Raw genomic sequence first — 8683 nt, forward strand, 5'->3', positions numbered from 1 at the left:
TATTGTTGGAATGCTAGCATCATTTGTTGCACCTGATCCTCCTCAAGTGGTTTGTAGATTATTGTCAAAGGGTTTTCTTGTTTGTGGAAGGTGTAGGCCAATATTTTGAGCAGGAGATCCTTGTAGATTGGCATAAAAATAGTGGAATCCATTTCAGATTATCTTGTATAAAAATCCTCCTCAAAGGTCTGCATGTAGTGGCTTGGGAGTTTGAAAACACTCCATACATGTTGAATATAAGTCCTTTGTATCCCTCCAAGAATAAAGTCCACTTTACTTTGGTGGCTTTTGTATTTTTGAACGTATTGATACATGCAAAGAATATTTTTCAACGTATTGATACATGCAGAGACAATGTAGAATATATTTAACATCATTTTGCATGCTATGTCTGTCTTTCCTCGAACTAGGCTGATCATTTGCTTGAAAACCTTCCTCATATAAGCGAGTGAAGGTGCCTCTCTTGGTTTGGGGAAGATTGGGTAGTTCATCCATGTAGGGTGAGAATCAAGCATGAGTTCACTATTATTGCTTGCTTGTTCTCCCCCATGAACTAAATTTTTCATGCTGACCTAACCTCTTTGATTTTCTCAGTGGTCCATTTCAAGAGGTCAGCATCCTTGTATCTCCCCTCAGTATTTGGTAAAATAGCTATTAGTAGCTCTTTCTTCTTTTCTATTGTGAGCCACTTGAGTAGCGGGTAGGGAAGCTCTAGCTCAACCTATCATAGATACTCTAGAGTGATGTATGTAAATAAATCTAACTTCAATAAATGATGCTTGTAGCGGAGGTTCTTGGACATAAATTCCTCATCACTTCCCAGTGTTCCTCCGATAGATGTGAGTACTCTTGAGGTAGTTTTTGAGGTTCAATTGAAGTACCCACATCTACCGGGCCTTCTGACTCCTTGTTCTCTTGTTTTGTCTCTTCTTCTATGTTCTCAAATTTTGGCCCTATTTCCAAGGGTCCTTTCTCTCTAGGAGGGAGATTCTAGAATTATTCAATCTTTGATAGCTTCTTTCTTAGATCCTCCACTTCCTTCATAAGAATCTCAATGTTTTCATTCTTTGCTTGGTTTTTGTCTATCATGGCCTTGATTTTAGTGTGTAAAGCCTCTTCTACTATAATCCTTGTTGTTTGAGAGATGTCTAGTGCTTTTTGCAAATCAACAATCTGCTTCTTATAGATGTGGCTATGCTCAAAGCTACTTGTAGGGATGAGCAGAGAGTCTTATGTAAATGCCTCTATCTATCTATTTTGATCATCTATCCGGCCTTTGAGAACATCTATTGATACCCTTCACTTATGAGCTAATGGTATTGACTCTTTGGCACTATGATGGGCCTATTGATATTGATTTTCTTTTTGGTCCAGGGCGAGGTTACTACTTTGGGCTACACTCTCATGTACTTGGTTGGCCATCACTTCTTTCTCATAAAGCTCTATATACTTTGCCAGTTCTTCACTAATATGATCTATTTGTGCATCTCTCCTTTGTAGATCCTCTACCAAAATTGTGTTGGTCTCAATCAATTCTTTGGTCTTAGACTTTGTTTTGTCCTATCTCATGCTTTATGTTGGCTTCTGCTAGACTGAGATCGGCATTGTTCTCTTCTTCCGTCTCGTATTTGAGAGTGATATGCATGGTTTGTTTGTTTAGATCTTTGTTCTTGATCAGTCATCATGGGGTTTTCTTGCATTTTTTGCAAGCCCTCTGATTGAGCATCTTGTTTTGTGGCCTGTTTTGGTGTCTTTGGCTTCAAGCTTGGCTCTTTTATGAAAGATAGTGATAACTCAGCCGCAGCCTATATAGTCGTATATAGTAAACCTCTTCTTACTGTGGAATTTTAATTTTAACTAGGCAAATCCTTGGGGAATGTATTCAAGTGCTAGGTATAGTCGTTTCCTTGTGAATTGACCTAAGGTTACAGAGTCACATGTCCTTTTTTTGGGCCAAACATGATTCTTAATTTGGTAACCACTTCTAAAAATATTTAAATCCTTCACCGAACATAAAGGTACGAAACCAAAACAATTGAGAATTGGGAGAGTCATGGTCATTGTGACGGATGGTCCTTAAAAGGGCCAAAGTTGATTTTAGAAGATGAGCATATTTAAATAACGAGTTGGTAGTCAAGGGTCGGATGTACTGTACTAGTGTATTGGATATATAAAGATCCTTGAAGTCTTGCATTTTTAACCATCATAGATTTGAATTGATATACTTTGTCACTACACAATATGAGAGCTCTAATCCTTAATTGGGTGAAATTAGCTTTTATATACTGAATTGATGCATAAGGGGGCTACAATCCTTGATTGGGACCAAGTAGTCCTCAATTGTGTAATTGTATTGCATATTTCATTGCCTTGTTTTATGCATTGGTTTATATAGGGAGTGCATTATGTATTATGAAATATTGTTAGTGCATGAGATGGTCAATCATCGACATTATTCCTTTCATGTGTGTTTTGCAAATAATTATCGTCATCTCAATGTAAATGTTGATGATTCGTTGTAGCATGTGAAAAGAGTTGTGTCTTATTGTTTTTGAATCGTAGAGGAAGTATAAATAATCATTATATTTATAATTGCATTGACAATTTCATATTATTCTTGTATCCATAATGCCATGTAGAGAGTGCATTACAATGTGTATGTTCGCTCAGAACATATGTGATCTATATGTGGAATTGACTAGAGTGCATTGCAAATCTCATATTGTGTAGATTTGATTGCTCTCTCAGTGATTGTTTTTCTAATCTATATTGAAAGAAGAAAATTATTTTAAAACTGAACATCTAGTTCTTATGTCTTCAGTATTAAATTGAAAGCAATGGAGCAAAATGTCGGCACAAGTGATACGAAGAAGGCAAAGAATAAAAAAGCCCCTAGCAAACATGGGTTTTGAATCTCAAATTAAAATAAAAATTATCTCCCAGATTTGGCCTGACAGACAGACTTAGTATTGGAGTTTAACTTGGCCTAAACAAGTTGAAGGTTTAGCCAGACAATTTCTATAGAATCCTTACAAAGTTGTCATTAGTTCATAAGCTCTAAAAGCTAATCATTCAATTTTACAGATTGTAGAAGTTGTTTTTGAGAATGAGAAATACTCAATATTGGCAAATTTACTGAAGCAAATGATGGATGAAAGAAAAGTGAACATATTTATGGAAACAAAAAGAGGTTGTGCTAAAGTTACTAGACAACTTCAAATGGTTGAATTTGCAGCTTTATCTATCCATGATGATAAGAGTCAAGTTGAACAAGATTGGCTTCTTTCTAAATTTAGATATGGAAATAGCCCTATAATGACAACAATAGATGTTGCAGTACGAGGTTTGGATGTGAAGAACATAAAGCACAAGACAGCAAAACGACAACAAAGACCGCACGGTCATTGACAATGAGGTCATGTTAGGGACGAAATAAATTTGGAGGGGGGGAGTGTTGACCCATGGGTCAACAACACGACATAACTCAATTTCCATACCAAAGTCTTATTTTTTGATAGTTATGAAATGATGCGGATTATGGTTAAAAACATCATTTATAATGAGTAGTTATTCTAGTTGTAGAAGCCGGGGTGTAATGGCACTTCCAGATTGTAAATACAAAGCCATTTGACCCCTTGAACTCTATTTTGATTTAATCTATAGTAGCCTTAGTATATAAGGTACCTAGGTCATTTTGTAAAGAGAACTTAATCATAATCAAAGTTTTAAGCTGTCATTGATCGTGTATGAGAGGGAAAGAGAGAGAGTGTGAGCTTCATCCTGACGCTACTTCCTACTTGCTCATCACATTGGAGATTCCACTGCACCATCACGATTGGTTTGGAGAGAGCTACACAACAATGCCAAGCATTCCTCGCAAACTGGAGCACGTGTGCTAACACATCTATGAGCTATTTGTGGTTGTAAGTGTATGAAATGATGTCTGTTCTTTGCGTGCAAGTAGTCATTATAATTGTGGTGACACTAGGTAGCTCCCGCAACAAAGATAGTCGTCTCTCTCTCTCTCTCTCTCTCTCTCTCTCTCTCTCTCTCTCTCTCTCTCTCTCTCCACACACACATGACCCCCTCTGTCCATTCTCCTCTTGACGTACCTACAAAGATGGTTGTCGATCTCTCTCTCTTTCTGTATATGTGTGTGTGTGTGTGTGGCTCAACAAAAAACACCCAGCGGGCCCGATTATTAGGGCCCTCTTTATATTAAGATGCACCCCACTCATCACATCCTTGCCAAGGTTGCGACTCTTTGCTTGACCTCAACCCTAGAAAGATTGTTTACTTTTTTTTTCCCTCAGCCATTTTTTAGCTCCACGTAAATCAACAAACCTTCAAGGGATTCAAATTAGCTGCTTGTGCCCAGCTAGTCATCACTATGCTATTACTTGCAGAACACCCCCTGTCATTGCCTTTGCAAATCCCTGTTGTATCCTCTTAACACCCTGTTCAACCTATAATATAGTGTGTGGAGCATCATCATCATCATGTGTACAATGGCATCATCTTTTTACAAGGCTTGACCAATCTACTCCTTGTTTTGTCTATTTCCCATGAGCTACACTCCACGTTGCTATTCTAAGTTGCATACCTTTCCAAGCTTATTGCAAACCCTCAACACGTCTTTTTGGTCATCCATTCTACTCATCTATAGGCTCCCTTATCACGCTCAAGGCCCTACTTCCTATGCCAAATCAGTGCTCGCTACATCTGGTTTCCCTCATCTGCCTCGTGTACCACCACTTGCCTACGCTCTGGTGAACCACCATCAATAATCATCTCTAGCTTGTTTTGAAAGATCATTCTTAGGTCCCCTCTTAGTTGTTATGTCTAGATTATGTCTCATCATTTGAAAGTGCAATCTTGACATTAGCTTGTTGTCAAATCCATAGCCTCGTAGCACATTTTGGAGGTTTTTGTATTCATCCTTAATAGGCCCCTCTTCACATGATAAGTCTAGCCTTAACCCAGGCGTTAACAAATCTTAGTGGCTATTCAGACTCTCATTGGTTGGACCCTTCCCTATTAGCCAATGTTGTACATTATATCCACATTTTCTTGACAAGTTTGTATGCAAAAAAGTTGTGCTTAGATGCACACAAAATTCTTATGTTATCGAAGGGTTCTAGACATTCCTCAGAGGAGTCCTCTTGAGTAAAACCACCCTTGCATTTTATGACACACATGAGCATATGCAGCACCACGACACACAAGGAAAAATAAAAAAATTAAATAAGTTAAAATTATATGTGTGCGCTTTCACCATCAGCCATGATGATTGTGTTGGACAGAGTAGCTTCAAACCAACATAAATATATGTCAATCTGAGGACGTAGTTGATCACGACTAGTGCATGGAAACGTCAAATGCAATTCCCCAACAACAATACACTGAGGAGAAACGTGTCACTCTCAAGCCACGAAGCAACTAAAAGGGAAAATGCATGTGTCTGTTGTGTGGTCTACCTTTCACTCTAATGGTCGTAGAGGTGTCAAATAAACTCCAAACTCGGGGGGTTCACTATGTGTAAAACTACCATATCATGTGTGTTCAAGACATGTTTGTAAAACCCTTTATCTGTGAATTCTGTTAAGAATATAATGTACCCTTTTCTTTTAAAATCTGTAAGTTTTTTCAAATTTGAAAAAATAATACCCTTCTATATATATATTTCTGTAAGTTTCAAGAACTTTAAATACCGTTCTGTTGAACTCACGTGATAGGTTACATTTTTATTAGGTGACCTCCCCGGGACTCCAAATGACATGAAACTTGAGATCAGGGGTCTCTACGCTATAGGCAATAGGTTGCCAACAACAAAACCTGCTCGAGTCACCATTCGATAGGTGAGCAACCATAATTGTTTCCACCTCTTACCTTCACAAAAAATGACTAATGAGAGGTCATTTGGCTCCTCCTAAGGCTTACTTACCTCTATCCATATTTAGTTTCACTTAAAACACCATTAACAACTCAAAACAAGCAAATAAACACACAAGGCGGCCTAGAGCTAAAATTACTCATTGTGTCGCACGCACGCACGCACACGCACACGCACACACACACTCGAACATAGCACATTAGACATGTACATGATGCCAAGAATGAGAGGAAGCAACACATGGATTTTCATTAGCAATGCTTACCAATACAAAGAGTAATGAGTGCACTTGAAGTGTAGGGGTGTTCTTCACTAAGTACACCCAAAAATTAATAGATCCCCTAATAATTACAAATTTTGGCCTATATACCCAAGGTTAATTGGGTATTTGGCTAGAAAGGGATAATTACTTCAAAAAATGTGCTGGACTAGGGTATCTCATTAAGTAGAAAACTATTTGGAGAAAATAAGATTCTTTCGGGTTTAGGAATTACCATGCCGGCTTAGGCAAAAAATAAACAATTATGAATGATTTTTTGCAGACCTTCCTTAAACACTCCCCCTCCCGGCTTCTTGTTGTCAATGACAACAATTCACTCTTTGAGTAGGGGCTTTGTTTGTTTCTATTTGTCTACATATTGTTGGAATGCTAGCATCATTTTGTTGCACCTGATCCTCCTCCTGTGGTTTGTAGATTATTGTCAAAGGGTTTTCTTATTTGTGGAAGGTGTAGGCCAATAATTTGAGCAAGAGATCCTTGTAGATTGGCATAAAAATAGTGGAATCCATTTTAGATTATCTTGTATAGAAATCCTCCTCAAAGGTTTGCATGTAGTGGCTTGGGAGGAACATAATTTTTGAAAACACGCCATACATGTTGAATATAAGTCCTTTGTATCCCTCCAAGAATAAAGTCCACTTTACTTTGGTGGCTTTTGTATTTTTGAACGTATTGATACATGCGAAGAGTATTTTTGAATGTATTGATACATGAGGAGAGAATGTAGAATATCTTTAACATCAATTTGCATGCTATGTCTGTCTTTCCTCGAACTAAGCTGTTCATTTGCTTGAAAACCTTCCTCATATAAGTGAGTGAAGATGCATCTCTTGGTTTGGGGAAGATTGGGTAGTTCATCCATGTAGGGTGAGAAGCAAGCAGTTGCTCGAATTCATCCCACCTTCTTCTCTTGATGATTGGGTACTATGTTGGGTCGATCTGAAGGTGGGGTGAAGCAAATGAGTTCACTCTTATTGCTTGCTTGTTCTCCCCCATGAACTAAACTTTTCATGCTGACTTAACCTCTTTGATTTTCTCAGTGGTCCATTTCAAGAGGTCAGCATCCTTGTATCTCCCTATTAGTATTTGGTAAAATAGCTAGTATTAGCTCTTTCTTCTTTTCTATTGTGAGCCACTTGAGTAGCGGGTAGGGAATCTCTAGCTCAACCTGTCATAGCTACTCTAGAGTGATGTGTGTAAATAAATCTAACTTCAATAAATGATGCTTGTAGCGGAGGTTCTTAGACATAAATTCCTCATCACTTCCCAGTGTTCCTCCGGTAGATGTGAGTACTCTTGAGGTAGTTTTTGAGGTTCAATTGAAGTACCCACATCTACTGGCCCTTCTGACTCCTTGTTCTCTTGTTTTGTCTCTTCTTCTATGTTCTCAAATTTTGTCCCTATTTCCAAGGGTCCTTTCTCTCTAGGAGGGAGATTCTAGAATTATTCAATCTTTGATAGCTTCTTTCTTAGATCCTCCACTTCCTTCATAAGAATCTCAATGTTTTCATTCTTTGCTTTGTTTTTGTCTATCATGGCCTTGATTTTAGTGTGTAAAGCCTCTTCTACTGTAATCCTTGTTGTTTGAGAGATGTCTAGTGCTTTTTGCAAATCAACAATCTGCTTCTTATAGATGTGGGTATGCTCAAAGCTACTTGTAGGGATGAGCAGAGAGTCTTATGTAAATGCCTCTAGCTATCTATTTTGATCATCTATCCGGCCTTTGAGCACATCTATTGATACCCTTTGCTTATGAGCTAATGGTATTGACTCTTTGGCACTATGATGGGCCTAATGGTATTGACTCTTTGGCACTATGATGGGCCTAATGGTATTGACTCTTTGGCACTATGATGGGCCTATTGATATTGCTTTTCTTTTTGGTCCAGGGCCAGGTTACTGCTTTGGGCTACACTCTCATGTACTTGGTTGGCCATCACTTCTTTCTCATAAAGCTCTTTATACTTTGCCAGTTCTCCACTAATATGATCTATTTGTGCATCTCTCCTTTGCAGATCCTCTACCTAAACTGTGTTGGTCTCAATTAATTCTTTGTTCTCAGCCTTTGTTTTGTCCCATCGCATGCTTTATGTTGGCTTCAGCTAGACTGAGATCGGCATTGTTCTCTTCTTCCTTCTCGTATTTGAGAGTGATATGCATGGTTTGTTTGTTTAGATCTTTGTTCTTGATCAGTCATCATGGGGTTTTCTTGCATTTTTTGAAGCCCTTTGATTGAACATCTTGTTCTGTGGCCTGTTTTGGTGTCTTTGGCTCCAAGCTTGGCCTTTTTATGAAAGATAGTGATAACTCAGCCATAGCCTAGGCTTATTTTTTACTATATCTTGCTTTTAACAAGTCCTTGCCTAGCTTTTTGTCTTGTTCCTCAGGTGTGAGTGGTGCGGTTGGGACCTCGACCTTCATACTTTCTTCTTAAACTTGAGTAGTTTGTTCTAATTGGAGGCTTGGTTCATTAGTAAGGGACTCCATTTGGATCAGATTGCTAGGGACAT

At 38.4% G+C, this 8683-nt stretch overlaps 1 pseudogene; it reads left to right on the forward strand.

Annotated features, from left to right (window-relative positions):
- The first annotated feature begins 2901 nt into the window (after positions 1 to 2901).
- LOC147452297 (DEAD-box ATP-dependent RNA helicase 20 pseudogene) lies at positions 2902 to 3408 on the forward strand (annotated as a pseudogene).
- The last annotated feature ends 5275 nt before the right edge of the window (positions 3409 to 8683 follow it).

The sequence above is a fragment of the Adiantum capillus-veneris genome, chromosome 8 (assembly GCF_014529385.1).
Source record: "Adiantum capillus-veneris isolate H3 chromosome 8, ASM1452938v2, whole genome shotgun sequence".
NCBI lineage: Eukaryota > Viridiplantae > Streptophyta > Polypodiopsida > Polypodiales > Pteridaceae > Adiantum > Adiantum capillus-veneris.